At 49.7% G+C, this 27954-nt stretch overlaps 1 long non-coding RNA gene across 3 annotated transcripts; it reads right to left on the bottom strand.

The window, feature by feature from the left end:
* Positions 1-13883: 13883 nt before the first annotated feature.
* Positions 13884-27461, bottom strand: LOC142082999 (uncharacterized). 3 transcript variants are annotated; one of them, XR_012673924.1, is made up of 6 exons: positions 25410-25470; positions 24364-24507; positions 18772-18873; positions 17759-17865; positions 17089-17292; positions 13884-15816 (listed from the first exon to the last, which is right to left on the bottom strand). It is a non-coding gene; the product is annotated as an uncharacterized LOC142082999 (long non-coding RNA). The 3 variants fall into 3 exon arrangements; XR_012673925.1 differs by lacking the exons at positions 24364-24507; positions 25410-25470 and adding an exon at positions 26848-27461; XR_012673926.1 differs by lacking the exons at positions 18772-18873; positions 24364-24507; positions 25410-25470 and having other exon boundaries at positions 17498-18074.
* Positions 27462-27954: the final 493 nt, after the last annotated feature.

The following is a 27954-nucleotide window of genomic DNA, read 5'->3' as shown; positions in this document are numbered from 1 at the left end:
GCTGAGACAACCAGAGTCCTCACAGCACGTGCTACTTGACTGAAAGAGAAGACCTCCTGGGGGCATATCTATGGTCTCCTCAGAACTTGCACGTCTCCTGAAATGTGCCCATTACACAGCCTCTTCCTCACCCACACGGTCTGTGAAGGTGTGTAGAAATGCTCCTGGGTTGCCGGAGGAATACAATCCCATGCCACTCCAGCAGAGTCAGACGCCTCCCTTCCACTTGCCTGCTTGTTGGAGAAAGGGCAAGTAGGTGATGGTGACACCAACCATGTGGGTGCAGGGACTGACTGGTGGCACAGGACCTGCCCCACTCCTGTGAAGAGCCTCCGTTGCCTCTGGGCCATGCAGGTCGCCACCAAAGCATGAGCTTTTTTGCTCCAGGCGTGGAACAAAGCTTTCTGAGTGCTCTCCATTTGCTAAAACGAGCTTTTGGACAGGCATTATATTAGAACGACAGGCCTCCTACACCTTTGAGCTACAGAAAGAGTTTGTTCACGTGCCAGCTCCTCAGCATAGCGGTTCCTCACTGCCCTCCACCGTGAGCAGCAAGAGACAGCCATTCCCTGCTTACATGTGCAACACATCCCTTTTGACTAACGGTGGGGTGACCCTCTGATGGCTGAATCAGCCTAGAAGTCCCTTCTGGCCTCCAAAATACAGATAGGGCATCACTGGTAGGGGTACCTGTGGGCCTGTCTCAGGTCTGGCAGTACCAGCCAAGTCAGATGCTGGCACTGGCCTCTTGGTCTGGCCCCTGAATAGCTGTGTAAGCCAGCAGACCTGCTGTAAAATGTCATTTCTAATTGTCTGCAGTAGGAATGTCTCCTGAACATGACCCAAAGATGGACATCATACATTGTCAGGCACCACACATCAAAGGAAAAGTTGATTCTCCAGTAAGCTAAGCTAGTCGGTGGAGCAGAAGAGAATAGCACATGTGTATATACCGCCAGAGGACTGATCCTCGTACGTTTTTCAGAAAACATTTTCAGCCAAACTTTCTGCAGCCATCCCAGAGTGTGGCCACCAACAACTAACCACTCAAATTTTTGAGGCCGAGCATTAGTACCAGCCAAGGCTGCACACCCCACCAGTGCCTTTGCTGGCAAAGCAGGTAAAGCTGTGTGCACAACTGGAGCGGAGAAGCTGGGTGAAATCCTGGGTGTGCAATCTCAGTTGGGAACTAGCCAAATACTTTCATATATGCAAAAGAAGACAAAGGTGCCCAAAATATGGAAAGAATGAGACTCTTTGGTGTGGTTAAACCGAGTTTTCTGTGTATTTCTGTTAGTAGGTATTTTCAGATATTTCAGTATCTCCCTCTCTCTCTAAACATAATCTGCTCCTCTAAAAAAAAAAAATCCCATTTCTCTGGCCTTTTTTAAGTAGGTGATGTAAATTATATTATTCTTACTTAGGATACACAGTAGCCCAACACACTGGGGAAATAATCACAGGCCAAGATCTTGCTGTGCAGAGGATGAACAGATGATTTGTGCCCAAAGAGCTCATATTCCGTGGGCCTATACCAGCAGAAGTTTAGTCTGCAACTTGAAGATTAACCAGTGATGCTGCTGCAATCCATTTGTAGCCTATGGATGGATACAAATCCAAGGGGCACGCACAGCTAGGATAGTCTCACTTAGTTCTCCAGGTAGAAAACAGTAGCCTGAACCCTTGACCCCTTCCCCTCAGCTGTTGGTTACCTACTCGTTTGTCACATCTGTGGCTTCACAACAAGTTCTTTAATTTATTACGATTCTTTGCGGTGCTCTTGCCCAAGATCCACGAGAGCCAGTCTCGTAAAGGATCCTTCCCCAGGTGGGCCAGCCTCCAGGACACGAAGTGCCCGGCGCCTCAGGCAGAGGGCTGCCGTTGCGGCGGGAGCTGGAGGTGGGTGGCAGGAGGGCGAGAGCAGAGCTGCAGCCGCTGCTGACCCACGGCAGCAGCATGGTCCTCTTGCGAGTGAGCAGCACGGCTGCAGGCGGCTTCATCTCACCTGACACCCCTGAGTGGAGAAGACGTCCCCCTGCCCTGAGCTGGCCAGGATGGACTGGTTCCACCCGGGCTCAGCAGAGAAGCAAAATGGGAGTGCCAGAGGAAGGGCAGAGACACAAGGAGCATCTCACCAGTGCTTTGCCTTTTGCCATCGGCTGCTTTCGCCTCCTCTCCCCCAAGTCTCTCTCATAAGGACTTCAACTGTTCCCACGTCCAGCATTTGGGTTTGGGCAGACATCCAGCATCGCTTAGCAGATCCAAAATGACACCTCACACATTCTTGAAGGTGTGAAAGAAACAACCAAGCTGAATCGTTTCACCACCCTCGGAGTACTAGAGGTGATACCATAGGCTTGCCAAGGAACACGCAAGGACATCCACAAACATTTCACGACCACCTTCTTTGAGTCTGCTTTGTTATTAAACAGCCATGGGTTTTGGCATTAGCTGGAAAGCTGAATGTGCAACTGCTCAGAGGCGACCTCTGACTTTCTTATCATATATCCTCAAAAAGACAAGACTTTTCAGTGAAGGCTTAGATGTACATTGTCAAATAAATGTATTTGTCTTCATATAGAATCATAGAATCATAGAATCATACAGGTTGGAAAAGACCTCTAAGATCATCGTGTCCAACCGTCAACCCAACACCACCATGCCCACTACACCATGTCCCTAAGGGCCTCATCTACACGTCTTTTAAATACCTCCAGGGATGGTGACTCCACCACTTCCCTGGGCAGCCTGTTCCAAGGCCTGACCACTCTTTCAGTAAAAAAATTTTTCCTAATGTTCAATCTAAACCTCCCTTGGCACAACTTGAGGCCATTTCCTCTTGTCCTATCGCTAGTTACTTGGGAGAAGAGACCAACACCCACCTCGCTACACCCTCCTTTCAGGTAGTTGTAGAGCGCGATGAGGTCTCCCCTCAGCCTCCTCTTCTCCAGGCTAAACAACCCCAGTTCCCTCAGCCGCTCCTCATAAGACTTGTGCTCCAGGCCCTTCACCAGCTTCGTTGCCCTTCTCTGGACACGCTCCAGCACCTCCATGTCCTTCTTGTAGTGAGGGGCCCAAAACTGAACACAGTATTCGAGGTGCGGCCTCACCAGTGCCGAGTACAGGGGCACGATCACCTCCCTATTCCTGCTGGCCACACTATTTCTGATACAGGCCAGGATGCCGTTGGCCTTCTTGGCCACCTGAGCACACTGCCGGCTCATGTTCAGCCGGCTGTCAACCAGTACCCCCAGGTCCTTTTCCTCTGGGCAGCTTTCCAGCCACTCTTCCCCAAGCCTGTAGCGTTGCCTGGGGTTGTTGTGGCCGAAGTGCAGGACCCGGCACTTGGCCTTGTTGAATCTCATACAGTTGGCCTCGGCCCATCGATCCAGCCTGTCCAGGTCCCTCTGCAGAGCCTTCCTACCCTCCAGCAGATCAACACTCCCGCCCAACTTGGTGTCGTCTGCAAACTTACTGACGGAGCACTCGATCCCCTCGTCCAGATCATTGATGAAGATATTGAACAGGACCGGCCCCAAAACTGAGCCCTGGGGAACACCGCTCGTGACCGGCCGCCAAATAGATCATTTACAAGCAAATAATAATGCTGCGGCCTGGAGGATAGGGATAGTGATAGCACTGCAGGCACGAGGCTGTCAGCTGGGCACCGGCCTGAGGTTGAGCTACCTGGAAAGGGTGTGAAAGCTGATGGATGTGAGAGTGGATGTGACATGTGGAAAGCTGGATGTGAGAGGGAATGTTGTAAGAAGCTGGCAAAAGGTACAGAGGGTGCTGTGAGGGCTGGCTGGATCCCTCAGGTGGTTGAGGGGGACGTGTGTGAGAAATAGCCGAACCACACAGATAGCTGGAGGAGAGCACTGGGGACATTCTGGGAAATAGGACCTTGCCAGGCCAGTGTGCCTGGTAACCGTACCGGTAATAGCACATGAGGCTGAGATAACCTGGCTAGCAGTATCAGAAATACCAAATTCAGGCACGGATATGACAAAACCAGGACTAATGAGGAAAAAGTAGTTAGGTGCAGGTTGTCTCTTTGGATTGAGATTGAGACAAAGAAAGGGAGATGCAAGAGTGGCAAAAAGAGGGGTCAAGAAACACAGAAATGTGTAAGATATAAGATATGTAATTCATGTGGCTGAGGGTGTCTGGGGGCACTTGTCAAGAAGCCCTATGCTTGATCACTGCAGCTGGAGCCAGAGAATAAACCAACCCGCCTTGTTCTGGCCATGCCAGAAGAGTCAGACCTTCTTCCACCCCAGGCAGAGGACAGGGGTTGGCAGTGCAGGGGGGTGCTTTTGCTTGCTGGCAAGTAAACACCTGGACAGACAGACTGAGCATCCCAGCATCACCACCGTGGTGCCTATTCCAAGTCTGATGGCAATAGCAGCTGCCCACGACTTCATAACAGGTAGGATTTAGGGGGTTTCTGGTTTTTTTTGATTTTCAGTTCAGTTAATACAGATAAACTCTTGGGACTAAAGAAAGTGCCTTTTCTACCTTCAAACTCATGGTCAACACTCAAGAAAAGTGTCTTCCAGGACAATAATTTGCACGGAGGGATCAGTATTCTCTCTCCTCTGCCTTAGTGCAGGCACTGATTTGGAAATATAAAATATGCAACGAGCGTGTCTGTCTCTGAAGTAATATTTAGCAGTTCTGCAAGCACTCCCAGCAGAAGCTATAAATGCAGACTTCAAAAATGTGTCAGGAGAAGCAAGTTACTCAGAATTTACTTAATCTGAGCTCTGGCTGAAAGTTTGATAGTTTACTGGAATTAGTCAACCCATCTTCAACTTAGAAGAAATACATTTTGACTTTAAGCTCCATAACATTTCATTCACCATCCCTCAGGTCACCTATAAACCAGCAGAGACTTTGTTTTTCATAATTTCTCCCTATTGGTTTTTGCCATACCACTGTATTTCTGTGCTGCAGCCAGACCAGCACAACTTGTGAGCAGACCGGCTAAGCTACGGTGATGAACGACCCCCTGGAGACTGAGCTGAGAGACATCTCTCCTTGGCCTGAGCCAAGGGAGCAGTGAATTTCCCCTCACGGCCTTTCCTCCATATTCCCAGCTCTCCTTCCCCTGGCAGGTCGAGATTTTGTCCTAGCTTGGACTTGTGTAGGAAAGCCAGTAGCCCTCAGCACCCAGAGCTTCAGCTCTTCTTTCCTAGGGGACACTGCTCTCTGTCACTCAGGAGCTCCTGTTTCCTTGCCCTCTGCTGTAACCTCTTCTGAAGGCAGCTTTTCTTCCAGCCTCGCTACAAGGAAAATAAGTTACTCCGATTCTGTATCTAAGAGCACTTTGGAAAACCCCAGCGTTGCCAAAACACTGGCAGGGGGCTAAAAGCAGCCAAATATTTTGCTGAACGCTCTCTTGCAGAACAGAAACATGTGCAAAGCCGGACTCAGTATATCATCAAATTCATCAGATATGATAACCAATATCCACTGCAGAAGTGTTTATGAGAAAGCAAGAGAAAGCTGGGGACCTTTAGTACAGCTGGCAAAGGGAACCACCGTGAAGAACTCTCCACAATTTGAACTACGTATCCAGTTGCCTTTTTATTTAATTGTAAGAAACATCCCTTTTGGCCACCCCATTTTTTTTTCCCGACCGTTAAGGAGATTTTTCAATATTGTTGCCTTGGTTTGAGGGAAGGGTAGGTTTCTCCTTTTGTCATATCAAGCTCCCTTCTCACATAAAAGAGAAATGTCAGGCAGACAAGTTCATTTTCAGTCACGTCTGCTTCCAGAGCAGGGCTCTTCCCCTGGTTAACCAGTGGGATGGATCTGAAGACTTGGCTCAGGAGGCACGTGGGGCTCAGTCAACAAGCTGATAGGCTTGGAAAAGGGCTGCTGATGGCAGGAAAAAGCAATAAGAAGAAGAGCAACATGAACTGCACAATAATTTAGGAATACCATCAGGAATTCTGATGTAAACTGTTCAGATTTTTGTAGCTAAATCCATCACTCAATCCGCAGCCACAATGAGCTTGTATGCAAGGGTTTCTGCAGCCTGGGAGGGCGGCAGATCCTCCCACCTGCACCACAACTTGACCAGCACCTTTGCAAAGGTTACAGTGCCCAGCAGCCCAGCCCCTTCACCACCACCCTGGCCAGGCTCTGATCCCATGCTAAGTACCACATACAGCAGTGAAGCTGGCTGGAGAAGAAGCACATCCATGTATGACTTCTGAACTTCCCAGAGTCCCTCCTTGCACAGATTTCTCAGCAAGCCTGAGAACATCTCCACTTATTGGAGACCCTACAAGAAAGGGGGATTTGTCACCAAAGGAGCATACTTCATATGCAATATCAGTTTAGAGTGGTGTGAGGATTGTGTAAAAATTCAAGCTAGAGCTATGGTCTTAAGTTTAACACAACTGATCAGGGAGCCACATCCTCACTTTCTTCAGCTGTCCCATTTTCACTGCCTGCAAATTACTGACCTTCCATCAGCCCCACCTCCTCCACTCTTGAACTAAACCAACTCAACATAGCCTTCCTTGGTGCTATGGCAGCTAGTGGCTGTAAAGCAAGATCTTGCACAAAAAATGTAGGAAGTTGTGAAAAATCAGCATTTTAGCTCAGTCCTCAGCTGGCAAACATCAGCAGAGCTGATGCTGATGGCATGGCACCAGGTCCTTCAGCTAGGACCAAGGTCCAGGGACAAACCGGCACAATCCTGCTATCCAGGCAGCTCCGAACCAGAGTGTCTTAGGGCTTCAGCACTGTCATGATGGGGTGGTCCCAAGGAAAGCTTCCCACAGGGAGCTATGCAGGGGCATGGATAGATGGTAGAACCTTAAATATAGTGCAAGTGAAGATCCAGTGATCCAACTGTCAGTTCAAATGAAGGACATTTGTGGGGTCCTCTAGCTGATGAAGTATTACAGCCTTTCTGAGAAGCCAGTCTTTGCTGGTGTATCAGTTAAGGTCCAGCTAGCTCATACTTAGGACACCCAGAGCCTGCCTGGAGAGAGTCCTGCACTGCCTGCAAGAGACCCTGGGTCTGGTCAAGTGTCTGGGGAGCTCCTTGGCTCCTACAACCCGCTCCCTTCCAGTGGGGAAACTACCAGCTGTCTAGCTGCTGAGATGCCTAGCACGTTACTCTTCCTCAATGAAAAGAAAAATTAGAAAGGTGAGCAAATGCCTCTCAAAATAATAACACCATGCAAATGAGGGGGGGGGGCAAAAAAAAAAAGAGGGCTTTCAAAGCGTGAGCAGCAATTGCCCAAGCACAGGCCCCACTGCATGGAACTCAGATGCTGAGAAACAGCAATATTGCAGCAAGTGCAACATCCTTTCCTTTAAAACTGCTTAAAGCCAGTATCTTGGAATTTGTCTGCGGGAAGAAGGCTAACTCACTCTTCTGAAAAACATCACATTCACCTTGGCAACAACAGCCACTAGAGAATTAACTTATTTCTAATGGTTTTTAAAAGAACTACCATGCACAGTTCATAGGAAGAAAGTCCTTTCAGCATCAGGTTTCCCAAGGATAGCTACACTCCGAAAAGGCAGATAACTTGGTGGGGGGAGGCAGGAACAATTGGCTGGGGGCAGGCCAGGGCAAGAAATGATACCGGCACTGATCATTATTTTTGGAAACAGCAGTCATTCAAGCAGGTTGCAATGCAACAACTGCCATTTGTCCCTGCTGAGGGCATGTAAGGTAAGTGAGGTGATGCACCCTCTGGGGTCCTCCTGGTCCCAGAGAGAATCGAGATGAACGGCTTCAGCTGGGTATCCAGCTTTTGGGAAGCTTGTGCGGCATGGAGGATCCCATCTCAAGAGCTGCAGGATAAAGCCTGTGGCATTATTTCTTGCTTCTTATGAATCTAGATATCACTGGGCTTAATAGCAAATAAATTTTACTCTTCTGCCAACAATTTAGCTGAGCACACGAGTGTTGCCAGGTCATATTAGCACTTACGGAGTTCCTGTCCCACATAGCCATTGCTGTGATTTACCAGAGAAATCATCTACAATTGCCACAATCAGAACCAAAGGCAAAACTTTGACTGCCCAAGTGCGGTATTTCCCCCTGTGACCTCAGCCCCACAACACCCCTTAAAGGCAGCGATAGCCACCACCAGACTTTTCACAAAAGGATGCTTAACGAGACTGTCACATATGGGTAGGTTACTGAGCAAAGTAAGTAGCTAATTTTCCAACAGCTAAGTTCAGCTCTGAATTTGAGGTGAGATTTCTACTGGGTATACTGGCCTTCGTGGTTTCTGTGCTGACATTTCATGCCCCCTCCTCATCACCTACTTCATCTCTCCAAGCCGAAACAGCCTAGCAAGGGGCTGGTTCACCCTGCCTCCTGCACAGCTGCCCGTGCACCCAAACCGGTGGCAATACCCTTTTTCTTCACCAGGCCAGCAAGAATCCAGCCTCACCTTCACATCCATAGGTGTGTTTGCAGTTAGAATAACTTTTATTATCATTATATTACGTGAGGCCCGAGCTTTTGGGCTGCAGCGGTCTAGGGAGTGCAAAGCAGGAATCTCAGCAGGCATCTGCACAGCACCCATGCCATGCTGCCCAAGCCACAAGACAGGCAGGGAAAGGGTTCCCAGCAAGGGAGAAAGAGCGTAACAAAGTCCAGTAGAGGCACTGGTATTCACGGTAGTCCTCATCAAGTTCTGTCCTTCCCCTCACATCATTCTCCCGAGTAGGAAAAAAGATCAGTAACCTCGTCTGCTCTCTGCACTTAAATCCTCCGTTTGGATGCAGAGGGCCAGGCAGGCAGGGGGAACATAATTTAAGAGCGTCTAGCCTCGTGCTTGGTAAATTGGGCCCATTATACAACCACCTGTCTGTATGTATCACCTTACATATAGAGTACATATTGATGAAGGGGGATTTTTGCACGCTGAATAACATCCATATGTTACCCAGGAGATATTTCCTGTTCTCGGTGCTGCTGTATCATTAATTTTCCTGCTTGTTTTGACTGTTTATCTCTCGAGCTGAAGTGTCTAGAACCATGAAAGCCACAGCCAAGAAAAAGTCAGTAATATAAACATCATCAATATTTATGATGGACACCCAGAGAAAAATATTCCACGGTGCAATGCCTTGTTTTCCACATAGCTCGGTTAGGGCTAGGATGCCTCGGAGTGCTATTCTGCTTCGGCTCCCTTCCATTTTCCTCCAAGCAGCGAGGGCACCTCAGAGCAATGAGGATTTTCTGGCCCTTTAACAATCCCCTTGTCCGCCAGACTTCCTCCTTTCATAGCCCCCATGCGCTCCCTCCCCTCTCCCCCAGGGCTAGTTAATATGTGCCAAATCCTGACACCCTGAATGGTTTCCCAACGCCGACACTAATCACGTTTTCGGGAGCAGGTCAGCAGTGAAGGAGCTGAAATTCGTGTGAAAAAGTCCCCGGGATGGCCCCGGTGCCTCACACCTGCGTGCCCTATTCATCTGCACTGTTTACACATTGTCATCCACAATTAATTCTTTCCAGGGACGCTCCACTGCCTGCCCTCCCGTTGCACAGGGACCCCATTCTGAGCTGTTGTGTCTGTTAAATTGAGCATGGGGTGCTGCGATTAAATTAAGTTTTGTGGCGCTCTCGCTCGCTCTCCCTCCCTCCCTCCCCTTCTCTTTTCTCTCCGTTAATAACGATGCCTGATGGAAGATGGCTGGCACTGGAGTAAAGAGGTAATTACAGGCACTAAAAGTAGGGGAAGAAAAGTTTCTATGTGGAAATGTGAATGGGGACATCTTTTCTGGCTAGCTGACGTTGCCCTCAGCACGAGGTGGGAACCGCAGCCCCGTGCGGTGTCCAGGGCACGAGGAGGAGAGGAGGGCACGGGGCTGTGCGTGAAGGTCTCCCACAGACAGAGCAAACCAGCAAAATTTGGATTTGCGAGAGTCTGTACCCTCTGGCCTGAATACGGGATTTCTTCAGCAAGCGGCATTCCCACCTTCTGCTACAGCTGTGTTTGTGCGTGTATTGGCATACACCAAGCCAGGCTGCTCTTCTCCCAAGATACCAGACCCAAACGCACCAGGAGAAATTCCCTGGGCTAACGGGCTTTCAAGTCACCTCCCCGCACTGACACGCTCCTGCACTCTGGAATAAAACATGGAACGAGAAGGGCTCACTGGAGAGGAGGGGAAAAAAGAGAAGAGGACAGGAATTTGACCAGCTTTGCAAAACCTCCATGACGCAGCAGCATTTTTTGCAAAGTGTTCTGCTCGTGCGTGAAGTGGACAACTGGTTTTTATTACTGGGATGTCTGTGAAGTCAAAGAGCCATTTTTGCTCAGAACAGAAACATGCAGCTCTCTGAGTCGGGTGGACTTGGCTTCACGCCTTCGTTCAGCCGCTCGCAGGACTCTACCACAATGGGGCTGCAGCCCTTCGGCACAGCACGCTAAGTGTCCCCACGGCAAGAAGGGCAGAGCTCAGACCCTTCCAGCCAGCAGCCTGGACTAGAGTACGGCCAAGCTAAGGAGCAGCCCTCTATTTGCTATTTGCTCATGTTAGACAAAAAAAAAAAGACCTGAGAATTGCCTTAAGTTCTGAGGCCCCAATATCCAAGACACATTAAACATAACAAAATTCATTGGCTACAAGCACAGTCTTTCAAGGCTTGGAAAATAGCAGCCTTTCTGATTTTTTATCCTATGCAAGAAAATTGCCCCTGCAAGAGAAAAATCTTCGTGTTAGCAATTAAAAAACCAGCCTCCTCATAAATGCTGCTGTAAAATATTGTTGCATGCACATACAAAACGTGCTGGAAAGCACATGCTACATCCCCCTCTAGTGCTGAACCACTACAGAGTAACAACCTAATCCTGCTACTGCTTTCTTCAGCTGGAGCGTGGACTTTTCTGTGGCAATCCATGATTAAGCCCCATAAATGAACCAGGAAGGTGGCTGCCACGTGTGAAGGATCTTTACGGGATGACTGCTCTACAGCAGATGGATTCACAGGGACTGAGAAGCCTGAGAGTCCTTGAAATCAGTGAGGTTTTAAGACATCCTAAATACCAATGTGAATCCAGGGCAAATCTGTTTTGTTTTGCAAGTCTCCTTATTCATTCTGTACTTCCACCGAAAACTAGGGAGCTGTGCACATCACACACCTGATCAACACCCATCCCATGGCATCACAGGTCTTTGGCGCTTCGTACAGAGCAGCACCTGGGGAAAGCAGCCTCCCCACGTGCATTAGCTATAGTTATTACCCTCCCAATCATTGTCCATCACAGCAGCCATGGTTCTGCACGCCTTATTCAGGGAAGGAGCCCGCCTTAGACAGACAGAGAGCACCAGCTTTTGGCAGCTGTCTGTATCCTACTGCATCAGCCCCTCTGACCACCTGAACCCACAAGGACAGTCAGGCTTGACACCGAGGTCATACCAGCCCTACGGGTCTCCAAGGTGCCTGGCAGCTCCCACCAAAGCCGTTCAGACTGCACGTCTCATTTCTCAATGAGGAAGCCAGAGGGAGGCCAGGCATCAGGGAAAGGGTGCTGCACAACCACTGCTGGCTGATTTTGCTCACTCACAGTTTACAGCATCTGAAGAAGGTCCTGGGGACGGAGGGAGCAGAGGCAGGCCAGCTTAGCAGGTCACCTGGGTCAGGGATCAGGATTCACAACCAGCATGGGCAGCAGATGCGAGTCTAGCTAGCATCAAGTGGAGATGGGAGCAAGGTGATGAGTACGGCACCAGCACCATGCTCCTGCTTCCATACCTCCTCACCCGGCCAACACAGCCTGCTTGTACAGTCCTTCCAACCTGACACTGCAGGCACAGAGCACACGAATTTTAGCAACAACCTCCTGTTAAAAACACTATCACTCAGCGGGAGAGGAGCGGCTGAGCCAGAAGGCTCCCCGTACCAGCCAGCCATGCTGCACCACTAGCTGCAAGCACTCTCCCAGGCCTCATCGCCTTATCCAGCCTCAAGGAGAAGCAAGCCTGACCCTTCTTTCCAGGTGGGTAAAATCTGCCAAAAACCAGCTGAACACAGGTCTTTATAATGGAGGAATTTGAGCAATCTCAGCAGCAGGTGTTGGGAGTAGCCCTGCCTACAAAAACTTGGAGGGAAGACTCATATTTAAATTATTTTCCTGAAGCAAAACTACTAGTACTCTTAACAATATAATCCTCACAAGTCCTGCAAGCTGCCTACCGCCCTTTCCTCCCACTGAAACCAATGAGAGTGGAGGATGTTCAGCAAATTATACTGCTTGCCCAGTTAATAAACAATTTACAGAAGGATGCATGGTTTTGAAGTGCTCTATAAACATATATTAATCAATCATTAAATAATTAAGATAATTCTCTGCTCTTTTTCTCTGGCACTCCCAAGTTGATAGACGTTCCTATAGCAACGGAGGAGTGGGGCTGATGGAAGGGGGAATGCAGGGCTTGGGGAGGCGATGCTAGCGCGGGACCTTTGCTCTCCAGCCCTCCAAAAGTCACGCAGGGCAAGCGGAAGGGGGCTGCGAGAGGTGACATGCAGGAAGGAGGCTTTCAATTTTAATGGAGATTCTTACGATGACAGTCTATGCAAATAGGTACATGAAAGAGGAGAGGAAACAGACTGGGGGAAGGGGGAGAGAAATTAACCCTGGTTCAGATTTCAAAGCAAAGCCAGGAATAATTTTTGGAGCTAAGAATAGTTGCAGTGCACCTTGTTCTCCTTGGGCTCAAGCCCTGCATAATCCTTAGGCTTGGAGTCTGAAATTACAGCGGGGAGGAGGAGGCCAGCCTGCACAGTCCAGGAAATGCGGCTGTCCAGGCTGCAGCTCCATCACCTTTATGGTTCCTTTGTGTCACCAAAAGGGACTATTTAACAAAGGACCTGGCCCTCTGCTTTTGCAGGGCCCTTGCAGTTGTTTTGCAAATGAGATAGCTTGATTGGTGAGCAAAATCAGAGATCTTTTGAAGCTGTTGCCCGGGAAAGGGGGAGGGAGAAGGGTTCAATTATCCCCCACAGTAAGTAGTAGGAGCTGCCCGGTCCTACTGAGAGCTGTTGAGAATGAACCAAAGCAACTTTCGGATCGACTTTTAGGTAAAATTCTTCAGAAATCCCAAGAAGACCCCACAGCCGCTTCTATAAAAAGAGCAGGGTCTGCTGATGTCCTAAGAGAAACTCCTGTTCCTATTGCAGCCCCCTCGCCCCCCTTGGGGACAGCCCAGCCAGAGGTTGCCCTGGCTTCAGCCAGCCCCCGAGCCGGCGAGCGGGGGTCTTCAGCTTGTCAGAGAATCTGCTCGACCGACGCTAAAGGACAGCTTCACCGCTAAGTCCAGGGGACCAGCCTGCAACCCTCGGGCAGCTTATTGGTGTAGAACATGTCAACACCTATGCGGGCACTCACTGGGAGATCTCCTCCTTTTTTGATCAGAAAACAGCTTCTGCAACACAAAAAGTGCCTGTGGGAAGACAGGGATGCTGCTGACAAGAAATGATGTTTTGTTGGAGGTGAACTGGAACGGAGCGCTTTGCTTCAACTGCCCCTAAAATTTTTCATTTTAAGTTGAGTTCAGCATTGAAATGAACTTTCCCAAAAAGGCCTCTCTTCTTTCCTGCGCATGGGGCTTGCGGCTGAGCTGCATTTACTGAGAACAACGTGGACCTTGCCCAAGCTTTATGGGAGCTGGGCAGAGCTCCCAGGGAGCACAGCCCAGAGGAGAGAATGGGACCCAAACCCAAGGAAAGGCACTGCCTACTTTAATGTTAAGCAGACTTGAAACGAAACGTTTCATGTCAGTTCAACAAAGTGAAACAAAACATTCCTACCTCAGAAACGTCAAAATGCTTCACTTTGATCCAAAAAATGTCAAAACAGAACACAGAGACATTTCTGAACACGACTGTTTTAATTCCAGGAAACAATTTTTTCCTATTTTTTTGCCCCAGTTTGTTCTGTTCTGGAAAACAGAAGCAGAAATTCAAAATTTCCCATAGCCCTACTTAGAGCCATTTATCACAGGAGGGACCAATATTGTCCATACACGCGCGTGTGTGTGAGCACTCGCACACGTGCACAGGGTACATCCACCGTGCCTTTCAGCGGCACCCCCCGGCCTCTCTCCGGACTGGTTTCACCACCCGTATAGCTGCCCCACGACCGGAGGACACCCTTCAGTCTGCAGGAGGTCCCACGGGCCTGGGCATACCCAGTGCAAGTGTGCTGTCAAGCGCAAGCGGTGGCTGTCCACAAGGTACCCTAAGAACAGGGTGTTTAGGGCTGGCACAGACATCACTACCGTCCCCGCAGGGTTCACACGCAACCCAATTCCCTTTAGAGTCCTCCCGCCCTCAGCCAGGGCAGATACAGGTTTTGGTCTGACCTGTTTCAGACGTAATAGTTTGGTGCCAGTGTGAATAGCAGGTTTGAATAATCCCCTGCTTTGGGGAGCAATGCTAAAACCAGCGCTTATTGAAAGAGAAGACGGAGGGGTGTGGGAATTTCACAACTTTAGTATAATTTGACCAGTGATCTAATTTATATTGCTGAGGATTATGGATCCTGTCCCCCGAGCATGTTAAGAGCACGCTAATACGGAGAAAGGCGACACACTCCTAATCACGCGCCGCGTGCCCAAGGTGGATCCACAGGTCTGTTTTCGCCTCAGTAGGTGTAATCCTAACACTGCGGCTAGTAACAGTGCGACGACTTTATGCAGACACGACTTACAGTGTTCTTGCCCTCCAGCTGAAGGATGCAAACGTGACTGCCTGTGTCACCCGCCCCTGGCAGAAAGTGCTCCCCCCTCTCTGCCAGGGAACAGCCAAAGCAGGGAATAAAGTCTTCCCCTGTGCTAAGCCCTGCCAAAGCTTTTTAGCGGTTCTGTGTTTCCCATACACTTGGGATAGCTCCCTTTTTCCCAAAAGCTAAAAGACATTCTAAATCATCGTTGTGCATTTATTTTGAACTGTCTTTCAGTGTTGATTTCCTCTCCATCATCTACCCCAGACAGGGTCCCTTGATGCCAAGGGGTGAGGTGTCCACACGTGGGTACGCCATGGCTCTCTTGCACCGGTGGGATAGTTGACATGGCCAGATTAGCCATGTCTACCTTAGCCCTCTGGACCAAACTGGCTGGGACTGGGGCTCCACACTCCTCTTCTGCCAGACCCTCAGCACCCATTGCTTAGGTTTCCCTGCTACAGACCAGTCTTTCCCTGCTGCCTTCATCTCAGGGAACTTTTCCGTATCTTGGTCTCTTCCTTATTGGGGGAAAATCTTCTTTTAAATATTTCCCAGTAGGCATTAATGCAAAAGCAGCAACTCCCATCAGTCCTGGACATACACTGTTGCACCAGGAGATATATTTTTCTCATTTTGTATAAATAACAAATAATTCATTCTGCTAATACTCTGATTCTCCCCGACTTTTCCAAACTCATTCACCCTCTAAGCATGTAAAAATGTAAAAATATATAAAAATAAACTGCAGGAACAATTCATATTGCATCTACGGCTAAACAAACTCTCTTGGGTTCCACTGTTACCCAAACAGTACCCTCCGGACTCATTCCCTGTGGGTTGGCAGTAGCTCAGCGCTTGCAGGCTCTCTCGGAGGCTTGGATCTGATGCAAAATCAGTCTTCTCGCTGAGACCTTGCAGTCTTTTCATGAGGCTCCTGCAAAAGCCTAAAAGAACATCCAGAAGGCCTTATCCATCACTGGGCTGTCCTGGGCTGCAAGAGGAGAGTAGATCTGAGATGGGCTGGCTTCCAGGTGATGATTGTTCCCACCTCCTAGGAACAGCTTGCAGCAGCCTTGCCAATTGCCGGGATGCGTCCCTAAATATAGGAAGGTTTTAGGCTTTAAAATGTGATGCTGGTGATTAAGACATCTTCCTTTTAGGGATAAAAGTGTAGTGACATTTCGTGGAAGCAGTATATCACCTTTGAGAACCAAGGCATGCATTGTTTTAAAAATAAAAGATAATAAGATAAAATAAAGAATAGCCACGGGAACAGCGGAAATCGGCATGTAGGTTGTGTTCCAAAAGTCTCCCAGTGAAGCTTCAGATGTGCTCTGTTGCCATCATCTCCCTTGAAGATTATTTCAAGGCCTTACTAATATGTGGATCATGAGTGTGGCTGTTACCATGGGCACATATCTAATCAAATGGGGCCTAATTATGTATATTACCCAATTTGGCACTTTGAGAACACTTCAGTGATGATTCTTCTGCTTGTCTGACAAATAACATGATTATTCAGTAAACTGCATATGTTCTAATGTTGCAGTTTTGTTCTTTGATAAGAAACTGTCTAGCTAACCAAAAGTGCTTTTCACTTACAAAGGCATAGCTAATATTAGCAATCAGATTCAATTCGTTATGTTTAATAAGCTAATAAATATATTTAGGACTCTTTGTGCCATGCTCAGTCACCTTTAGAAAACACTTCATCATTACTCACCAAAAATGAAATGGTCTCTTTTTTTCAAGCATAAGAGTACGCTAAAAACTTCAGTTTAAGATTATAAATTACAATGCAATTTGCTTTAAAAATAGATTTTAAAATTGATGCCTGTCTTCAGCTTTAGGACTGAAAACAGATTCTTTATATATGTCTTGGATTTATGGGAGAAGCAAGGAATTTTTCAGGAACATGTCAGAAATAAGTTGGTGATGCTCATTCTTATGCCCTCACTATATGAAAAAAGTGTAGAAGATTGCTGCTTCTCCCACCCTGCTACAACACTCCCTGGCACAAGCAGAAAACAAGGCTTTTCCTGTGACACCCATGGAAGGAAGGAGATTGCCAGCAGAAGGACGGTGGGATGGGTAGTGACGGAGGCTGCAGAGCTGAGCCATGCTTTAAATCACCTCTGACAATGAGCTGGGAGACAAGACGGGGGCCTGTCAGACTTGGGTCAGCAGGAGTCAAGCTTTCGGGGAGATGAACAATCCTACCTGCACAGGTACCGCTGCATACAACATCTCGCTTTCTTTCTCTGTCTTTCTGCCAACTCTTTATTCGCATAATTTTCTCCTAAGTATACTCGGGGAAAGGACAGAGAAAGGCCCCCCTGGAAATTGCCCCCACCCCGTGTTGTTTTACCTTCCATCCCCATCACACCCACACAGCTGCCAGGAGAAGGACACGCGGTCATCGGGAGAACCTGCCAGTTTGAGCAGCCTCTTCCTTCCCCTCTTCCATGCACTGAACAGATAATGCGAGGAGAAAGAGAGCTCATAAATCACCACGTGGCCAGGAGCACACCAGCTTCTGTGCTTTTCTTCCTACGACAGGTATTCCTAAAGTCTGCAAGAGACAAATATGCAAAGCGTGGAGTTAAGATGGTGGGTGCAGAAATAAAGCGAACTGTTGAGCTGCAGGGGAACTGGTGTAATAGAATAAGAAACCACCCAAACTGTGAGGTGTCTAGTTAAGACTAACAGTAAAAAAGCGCGATCTACCAGAGTCAGCGACGACTAGGTGAGATCGTGCAAGAGGACTGAGGAAGTACCTGACGGGATGACCCATGTGATGTCCAGATGAGAGATCACCGATACAAGCACAAGTCGTGGCAGGTTGGCTTTGAGGAAATTCTTTTGGAAACCCATTGGCGAACCCAGTTGCTGATCAGAGAGAAGACAAGGACCCTCTGCCCTTGCAGCCCCAGTGTGGATGGGTGAAAGACCCCCAGGTCAGCGCCAGTTGCCCACTGTCATCAGCACGGGTACCCTGCCCCGATCACCAGTCGGGTGGTCTGCAAGGGACGACTTACCTGGTGTGGCTGTGCTGCGTTGAGAGGTGGTGGTCCTGCGCCAGCCGGTCAATTAGCATGTGAATGAGCCGGTCTGATGGGGGTTTGTATGACTGTCACTGTAACGCCTAGGTTAGATGCCGTTTGTGTGTAATTGAAACATTAGTAATAAAACACATAATAGTGGTTGGAATATGGGTATCCTAGTAAAAGATGGGATTGTGTCATTCAATATTCCCCATGTTGGTCGTCATCCGATTCAGCCAGCGGCCTCTCTGCAAATCCATCTCGAAGTTCCCAGCTTCAGCTGCTCTGTGACACCAGGCACCACACGGCCTCCCCTCCCTCCCCCAGCCCCCACATAATTAAAAATAATTAAACTCTCGTCCTGTGGTGTCCAGGTGTCACAAGACACCTGGTAAGTCTCACGTCTAACTGCCCGCTCGGCTGTGCTGGAATAGCAGTGCTGCAGATGCTGCCCGTGGGGCTCAGCCCGCTCCCACCGAAGCTCCGGGTGAGCTGCTGGCGGGGCACCCCCAGCCCTGCTCGGCTTCCCAGGGCACAGTAGGGAGCCGCAAGTTAATCAGCAGTGCCCCGCCGTAGGTCAGCACACCCAGCTATCTGTGTTCTCCCTTGTTTGTCATTTTCCATCAGCCTCCATTTTCCTCCAAATCTCTTTGGTGTACCAATTAATCCAGAGGGTTTTCATTTACTCGGGCCGTCCAAACCAGCAATACACGAATACCCCCCACAATCACTGCCAACAGCTCGTAATACATTTTAACTGCTCCTTGGCCTTTGATGTGTTAGCCTTCTGGGCAACATTATCATTACCCTTTATATACCTCCGTAGGTGAATGCAGCGCTGCACAGCGGCTTGCACATACTAAGTGCGAGCTAGGGTTTCCTTGTGTCTGAAATAAAGTGCGTTGCCCTAAGAACCATGCGAGAATTGTGCCCTCTTTGGAGAGCTTATTTTCAAAGTGGATGAGCAAATATGGGAAGGAACAGGAAAAATCAAAAGAGGCACTTACCTGGGGAGGAGCCTTAGCGGGAGAAAGGAGTCCTGGTAGAGTCTGAAAGCGTGGCCACCACATCAGCGTGAGCAGGTAGTGTGCCTTGCACACATGCACGTGCTGGAAGCAAAAACACCGTTTAACTGAAGCACCAGATACAGCCAAATTCAGGAAAATATAACGGGCAATTTTTAGGGAGCCAGGGGCATTGCAGTCCAGACTGGGGCATTCTTCACAACTCTGGAGCCATTTACGGTTTTGAGGGCTCTCTTAATGGAAATAGTTACAATTGCATTTCTCAGGGAACATAAATCAGCATGGGTGGCGTCAGGCTGACGATTTGGAAGGGCGCTCAGCCCAGCTAGGAAAATGTGAAAACATTCAAAGCCCTGAAAGCTTAGTTGGAGATGGTACAGGTTGGCCAAGGGAGTTCCACAGTGGCCACACGACTCACAGGTGCTTACAAGAGGGGAGGTGGAGAAACAAGCTCTCTGTAATAAGCTGGTTTTGTGGGAAATGATGGGTACACGATGTTAATATGGGTGCACACAGTGGGGCCAGGGGGAGGTGGAGCAAAGTCGTTTCGAAGGAGAGTTGTCAGAGTCCCCAAGCCCGGCCAGCGAGGGAGGAGATCCTGGCCTTGCCCAGCCAGGCTGTACCCTCTGCACTTTTCTACTGATGTTGCCATCTTCTCTGATAAAAGGTGATAAATGAGTCCTCCAGTCTCCATGATCATCCAGCTGCAGAACAAAGCCCTGCTCATTGTTGCCCTCCTTCATCCAGAGAAATGATTTATTTTTTTTTTAATTCAAAATTATCTTTGATTGAGCAGGCCAAAGCATAATTTACCTATTGCAGGCATCATTCTGCAAAGGCTGCGCCAGGCTATGCCCCTGCAGTAAATAGCGAGCGTAGTCAGCCCCCAAAACCTCCAGTTCTGCAAGGGACTTGTGCTGGATTAAACTAGGACTACCCCAAAAAGTTGGGAGGGAGGCAGAGAAAGGGGCTGCTTGCAGCATGTTGCTGCATCGGTCCCTAAAATAGGAATGAGCCCTTCCCCACTCCCCCTGAAAGCACTGGGGGATAAACAGATCACAGAGAGGAGCTATTAAAACAGGTCCAGCAGGGACCTGGTTTCAGGCAGGGCTTGGGACACTGAACAATAGGCTGCCATTTTGAAGCAACTAGAGCCCAGCTCATGACGACGTGGCGGAAAAGACTGTTGCAGGGTACGACCCTTGCTTGCAAAATAAACGGGCCCCTGAGAGTTCATTGTGCAGCGGCTGCTGACGTGCAAAGCTAGCGCTGAAAAACATAAACTGCGCTTTCTAAAAATATAAAAGAGCGGTGCCTGAGGGAGGGCGGCTCGGGGCGGGAGAAGCAGAGGGAAGAGACCGGCGTTGTCACTGCATCCCCGCGGGATTTTCGGGAAGGCACCGTGCCTTTCCGTGCCCCGCCAAGAGCAGGGTGACGCTGGGGGCCCCGCTGGCAGGAGCCACCGCGCTGTGCCAACAAGCCTCCCAGGGAAAGAGCTCCTTTCCTTTATGAGCCCTCGGGGGAGATCGCATCCCGCCAGCAAGGTCTTCAGGCTGTCGGGGACAAGGGGGCCCCGGAGAGCTCCCCGGGTCCTTCCCCGCCAGGAGAGCGGGCTTCCAGGCCTCGGGGGGGTTTTGCTGCCTGGGCCTGAAGCAGGTGGCCCGATGCACCCACGCAGGGCAGCCCGGCCTCCGCCGCTGGGGCGATCCCGGCCGCCGCCGCCGGCAGCCGCCCTTCCAAGCCCTCAGAGACGGAGAGGGCTCCTCAGCCGCTGCCGGCTGCGGGAGAGGCCAGCCGGGAAAGAGGGGCAGAAATGGTTAAAGTAGCTGGTAAATAAAATTCCCAGTAGAAAAACAAGGTCTGGGCAGAGAAAAGCATCCTTTCCAGCACTGCCAACCCCACACAGTCAAAAATTATGTGTCAGGCTCCAGAGAATCACGGCTTAAAAATCACAAGGGTTTTTGTTCTGGTTTTTAAAGAAAATTATAAATGTTTGAGCTTTTCCTAATTGCACTCTGGTTTCTTGAACTTTATGATCACATTTTCAAACTTTTCTCCAAATCCCTGAGGGCTACAAACTTCTACATTTTTATTATAAAATAAAGTTGAGAAGCTCACCTAATGCCCACAGCTTTGGGGCAAACAGCAAAGATCAAAAGACTTATGCTAAAATGAGGAGAATAGGAAATACTGGAGATCTCAAGAATGAACACCCTGCAGTATACGTGTCTCTTGCCATTTTTCTCCAGTGTTGCGCAAAAACACTTTTAGAAGATATTCTGCTCTTTTAACAAACATCACATTTCTTAAGTACTTTATTTGCTAGCGTGAAGAGCAGGTCTTCCGTGACATTTTGCCTCCGAGAACAATGTTGCATGCAGCCAAGGGCTGCAGAAAAGTTAAAACTGAGGCTGCTGTCCCAGGCGAAGGTGGACCAGAGGAGCACGCGGTTTCCAAGAGCATGTTGTGTGCTCTGGGTTGCTGCTGTTCACAGAGCGGGGAAGGTTGAGAAACATTATCTAAGGTCAAACCCAAACCTGACCTTCCATCTTTAGCCTGATCCCTACAGAAACCTATTGCCCAAAAAGGGCAGGGGGGGACCATCCAACTTACTTTCTTCATCTCCGAAGGCGCTGAAAGAACTGCCATGTGTCTTCACAGGGATACCTGTGTTACGGGGCAGATCGACTGTGATAAACGTATCAGCCTGTAAAGAGCTTAGTGATCCTCCAAGATTAAAGGCTGATCTAGTGCGGACTCGCTATCGTGCCTCTTGAAAGCATCTGGCTTGTAACAGCCTGATTATCGATTGCTGCCTGTGAGAGAACATGATACTCTCTTTTGCACTGATCCTGGTAGCTTTATTTACCGTAACACTTGCTGAAACATCCTCTTGTAGAGATAATGGCTTCCTTTGGTTGCTGTCAGAATGAACAAATGGAAATAAAAACATGCCGCTAATAATTGTGTCCTACTCTAATTAAAGCAAGACAAAAGCATTGCACTGCTGGGTTTGGCTCGCCATTGTCTGGGTGCTTGGACAAGCCCGAGCACAGGGGCTGACCACAGGAACGCCAATAACCAAAAGACAACAGTGCCTAATGCATCTGTGGAACTCAAAGCCACGAGGTTTCCACCAGCCCAGAAACTCGGCAAAACATCCAGGAGGACAAGGAATACATTTGGCGCTCAGACCAGGATCCAGCGCCCGGAGGTGCTGCTCTAGGCAGAGCTCAGCCCACGTGGCTGCCCAAGGTGAAGGACACAAATAAGCAAAGGTTTTTCAACACTCCTCTTGAACTTTTTGTGGCCCATCTGCACCATGCAGAAAGGCCAATGGCTCAGTTCAGGCAGGAGGCAACAGGACTTTAGCAGGATGGCACATACCAGCTCCCAGGATGCTGGGGACCCTGAACCCCCCTCGGACCAAAGGATACACCTAGAGCCCATCACACCAGGCTCCCAGCCTTCCCAGTGTTGCATCAAGGCATGGTGGAGCCCAGTACCACGTCTCCCATCCTTACCATGCCACCAGGAAGCAAAACGTGCCTTCAATCCCTGCCTGCAGAGATGGAAGAGAGGCAGAAATTTGCTTGCCTGTGTCCTACAGCAGGGGTAAAGGAAATAGGTCTGGCTCTCTTTCCTTGCAAGCAAGCACCATGACCTCTGCATGTCCTGCCTCTTCTGTCTGAATCAGGGTCCCATCACAAGGGGTGCCAGTTGAAGAAAAAGGGAACAAAATAAGTGGGGGAAAAAAGAGCAAAAGTCCTCCAAATCCAAACTAAAAAGCAGTGGCGTAACCACATCACTGAGCACTCACAGAGCTTGCCCTGTAAACAAACAGGTGACCATAACCAAGTACTGCTTTACACCCAGCTATTTATTTAGGATTACTCCACTGATTGATTGTGGATCACGCAAGAGCTTAGTCCAGGACTGACCCAGAGCCGGCCAGGCTTCAAACATCCCTTGGGACATGGTTTCAGGTGCCCCACCTCAGCTGCAGTGCTGCCTTGTGAAGCCCTGCTGTCCCCGTGCCCGCTCGGGGTCTCCCTCGGGCTGGCACACTCGGGGTGCCCCGGAGGGCTACGGGAGCCGTGCTTCCACACCGGCCTTTTTGTGGCTGCTGAGAATCAAAGCAGGCTTAAAAGAAAACCTTTCTGTAGCTACAATATGCCATGCTCATGTCTTACTAAGCTCGGAAAGCTTCAGGAGCTTTCCCTACTGCCTTCCCCACAGAGGAGATGGTGATAAAGCAGGGTGCAAGACCTAGACCGACCCCAGCCGTGCGCTCAATGGCTTTCTTGGTCCTGAGCCTCATGAGCAGGTGCCGTGCGGCTGCTGCAGCCATTGCTGCCTCTCAGGGAGCTCTTCGCTGCTAAGCAAGCTAACACGTCCTCTTCTCGAAGCTCCTAACACACCTATGGGAGGGAGAGAGAAGTCTGATCTTCTAATACGCACAGTCTACAGCTTTCCTGCAAAGTCTGTGAGTAACCACAAGAGGAAGAGAGAAGAGAGACAAGATCATTTCCAGGTACCGCAGTCAGTGATGCAAGGATGCCGAAGGAGCAGACAAGAACCAGGCAAAGCCACGGGCTCCACAGTGGCAGCACCGTTTTCCTCCGTATTAGCCCCGTAACTCCAAAGTGTCAGCTTGGTCCTACAAAGTCAGGTATGCACTTAAACATAGCTCTGTTTTGGACTGCATTACTTAAATTATATTTGCTTTTTGTTTTCCAAAAGAGAGATTTTTCCTCCTCATGCTGGGAAGGATGGTGGCTGAGGGCATCACAACAGAGTTGAGGGACAAGAGGATATGGAGGTCAGCACGTCAACAGATAATTTACCCAAATTGATTCGCAGGCGAGAATTTACCCAAATTGATTCGCAGGCGAGCTAAAGCTGCTTGGTTGCTGGCTGGAGCATTGTCTCAGCAGCTCGAGGACAGTCTCCAGAGCCATGTCAGGACCTACCATGTCAGGCATCCCACTGACGCCTGCAAATGCACCGAGGAGCATGGGGTGCTCTCCTCCGGTGCTGCATGCGTGCTGCAAGGGAACCCCCGGCTCTCCCACTGAGCCCTCGCATGCAGGCACCGAGCTGCGTGGCTCTGTGGCACTGCTGCTCTGCACCCACTGGAGAAGTCTCCCACACAACCACCTGGGGGCTTATTTCTAAGATTAAACCCTGGCGATAGTTTCCATGCTTTCTCCTTGACATGGAAATGTCTCTCTCTTATCAAGGCAATTTGGCTGCCCTTCAGATGGGAGCGTGGGGAGGGGAAAGACTGGGTGATGAGTCTGCCCTTTCATAGACCTCCTGGTTCTCCCCTGGGGTTTGCGTAAGGGTCTTGGACTTTTTCAGTAATCCTTGGCTATTCCTAATCACCTTATTTCTTACTTCGCGCTTTCCTAGCCATCTCCTTTATTAAATCTTCATATTCATCGTGTAGGAAGAAGAGCAACTTCATGTCACTGATGGAGCAGTTTAAAGCTATGGAGGTAGAACTCGAGCACAATCTACCCAATGAAATTGTTTAAAATATAAGCTTTGATGCAAATGAAGCACAGTCACCTCAGCTCAAGGTGCAATTGCCCTTTGCAGGTGTATAGCATCCACAGCTGGATGGCATCCACAGCTGGAAGCTGGGCAAGGGACTAGGGACCCTTCTGCCACCCCAATCAGCTCTCCCAAGCTCGTGCCAAAGAGGTTTCTCACCTGACCCAGAGAAAACACAGCATTTTCTGAATAGTTATCACCCTGCAAAGGTCAGAAGAACAGCAGACGAGGCTCGTTTCTCCCATAAAGCTAAGGCAATAGTCAAGGCTATACGACTCGGCTACAGGCTTAAGGAAGGTCCTGCTGGCCTGCCGACAGCATTTTACCAAAGTTTCAAGGAATCTTAAGCTGTCAAATTTTTATGAAGCTGTCTTTGACATCTGGTCCCTAAGGAAATGAAACAGTCAAGATTAACTAGACCCACTAATTACGTAGTTAACAAGTAACTACAATAGACAATAAACAATATCTCTTTTCCCATGGGGAAAAATAAGCATCATGGACACGAACATACTTCCTTTTGTGGCGTTCCCCCTCAAAAACATCCGTCCTCAAGGTGAACCTGCTCCAGCACCACCTTGACACCCTTCCTGCGGGCACGGGTGGCAAAACCAGAACCACCCTCTCTATCCAGGAAGGTGGGGTGCCCCCAGTGCTCCCCTCAAGCCATGCAAGGATCCCCCTCCCATCAGCAGGGGGGCTTCTGCCCCAGACCTGTTGGTGGCTCCTCACCGAGGGACAAAAGAGCCTCTCCCATGTATCACCACGTTGCACTGGCTGCTACGGGCTCCTCAGAGAAAACCACACAGCTATTGCAGCGGTCAGAAATCCACAGCAACCTGTGTTTGCTAACTGTAAAAATCACCCTTCTCCAGAAGTGGAGCTCTCTGTCTGGAGTAACTTAAAACCCCTTAGGGCAGTAACACCACTGAAAGGGCCCTTCCCTGCCACCAAGGCCCTTCGGCGCTTCACAGTGCTGGTGGAAAGCCTTGCTCTAGAAGTTAGGAGGAAGAGGCCACCCACTGAAATGTTGGTCTCAATGGCTGCAGTGCCTCACTTACGCTCTTGGGAGCCGCTTTCCTTTCTCCAGAGCTCCCCACACCGCTCGAGGCATACGCAATGCCCACCTGGCCAGCAAGCTCAAATTTAAAACAACTCCCCTAAAATGGAGAAGAGGCATCAGAGTAAGCTTGTTTTTCACTGCTGACCGACCCGAGCATGCTCCAGCTGACACTGACGAGTCCTCTCCAGGTCTCCGGCTGAGACGAAGCTGTCAGTAAAATCACAGGAGGGTGCACTGTCCCCTCCTCTGGCTGTTTAAAATAAGCGTCACTAAACCAGACAGATGCTGGCGCTGTGTCTCAGCAGGCACTAATTTAGCCCATACGGAGTGCTCTTACATCATTTGTTCTGGGCACAGCTTAATTGCAAAATTAATTATTTTCCTATCAAACAAAATTGTATGAGAGGGTAGTCATGGGATTTTTAAGCCTGATGGATGCTAAATGGGATTTGAATAAATATAAACAACTTTGGCTTCTGTCTGTGCTCAGGACCGCTAAAAGAGTAGCGCCACCGGGGCAGGGAGCCAGCGAACGCCCGGCGGTGGGGGACAGGGCACGGCTGCCACTGGGGAGGCAGGGGCACGCGGTCCCAGCTGCCTTGCCACAGAGCGCCGGGATGGGGCCCCCATCCGTGCTGGGATGCCGCAGCAGACACAGCTGGGCAGTGAACCGCAGATCGCACCGCCACCCATCTCCGGCACATCCCGGCGGCTGCGAGAGGCCTCCAGGGCGTGCTGCGGGTATCGTGGCAGGGCTTCCAGCCCCGCCGCAGGGAGCCGGCAGGACTGTGCAGAGCTGGGGGAGCCTCTCCAGCCCCCTTTGACCTGTCCCGCTCTAGATGTGCCCCTTCCCTGTGACACGCCAGGTAGCCATCCCCAACATGGAGCTGGCATGGCAACACGATGGCACCCGGCGTGGGGGTGAGGAGAGGGGAGTGTGGCCATCACCGTGGCATCAGGCTGCCCGGCCAATAGTATATGGCAGCTTGTGCCCAGACTGCTCCATGCCAGGTGGTGAGTGGTTTGCATCTCAAGACAAATCCGTTCAATTTGTTCTCGTTTCTGACCCCATCGCAGCGGGCTCAGACACAAGCAGAGCTAACCACCACCCCAGACACACAACTTTCCCCATGACAGGGCAGACCAGACCTAGATTTTAATTGGGGGGGCATCCCATTTAAGTAGGCTGCATCCTCAGGTGATGACAGAAGTGAAGAAACATGGATAGGACCAAAACTGTGGTGTGGGAGAGCCACAGCTGGAACAAATCGTGACAAGTCATGATTGTCCCTGCAGAAGCCCTCCCTCTTCAACCCCCACTCCAGCACCATGCCCGCCGTGTGGGCAGGGCTATGGTGGGCAAATTGCCTCAAAAGCACACAGAAATGAGCAAATTCATTAGCCAAGCACATAACCATATAGTGAAAAAACCTTACCTGAGCAAAATACAGGTACCAGATGCCAAGGTCATGTCTCAGATTGTGAGCCAACATAGTGTGAAATTTGGCACAAATCAAGTCACCATTGCTCTTATTGGGCACATCTGCTGAAGTATGGCCTTTGGGTAACAACTGGGCTCAGCTCAAGTTACATTAAATTCTGTAAAAACACGGAAGAACTGACGATCCCAGCTGCAAACTGGACCTCAGCTCCCCACTGGTGAAAGGGGCACGTGAGCCATTTCATAGTTATCCAGTGAATTTATGAAGCTGCGTTATGAAAGCATGAAGCACTGACTCCTTATGGGTCTTTAAAAAAGAAGAAGTCCACAACACAGCTCATTTTGAGCTCCAACAGGAAATCTGCAAAATTGTATACGGGGTTTTTTTTAACTATCTCCTTTAATGCCTCACATTTGTTAAGCATCCTGTATTTTGTATTAGACCAGATCTCTGAATTTGGGAGTATCTGACTTAATAAAAACAACCTAAGCGATGGCACCTACGGTGGGACTTTGTTGTTTGATGAGGTCTTTTATCCTCCGAGAGCAACGAGGCTCTGGGCATGCAACCACTGCCCTCAAGTGGCATGAGCCGTGCAGGACCTGTCACCAAGCTCCTTAGCTTCACGCAGGACAAGGGCTCAGGCGAAGGCAAAGAGGCCTTTGCGCTGGGGGGAAAGCTGTTTGAGCATATTTGGGCCGTGAGGGGAAAAAAAGGAGACCATTTAAAGAACATGTACAAATTTACTTTTTAAGAACTGAGCCCGGAAAGCGGTCAAAGGAAGGACAAGGCACGCTTTGCCTAGGGATGAAACTAGGGCCTCCCTTGGTGAGGCCAAAGCCTCTTCTGAACCGAGGTGGATGACGTGGCCATCAGGTCAGCAGCAGCCCATCGCAGGCCACCAGCAGAATGCCCATGCACCGCCCGGGCCCCACTGCCTCCCAGCATGGGAGCCTGCTCCTTCCTCCAGCCATGCTCCTCAGTGGTCCCACCTCCCAGGTCCTAGGTCAAGCAGTGGCTTTAGAGCGGCTCTTTGGCCATGCCTGAACACAAACCCCCAGCTCCAGCACCCGTGTAAAACAACTGGACGTCCCCAGCATG

Source organism: Calonectris borealis, chromosome 5 (genome assembly GCF_964195595.1).
Source record: "Calonectris borealis chromosome 5, bCalBor7.hap1.2, whole genome shotgun sequence".
Taxonomy (NCBI): domain Eukaryota; kingdom Metazoa; phylum Chordata; class Aves; order Procellariiformes; family Procellariidae; genus Calonectris; species Calonectris borealis.
The sequence above is the reverse complement of the archived record's forward strand: the minus strand, read 5'-3'. Positions and strand labels throughout refer to the sequence as shown.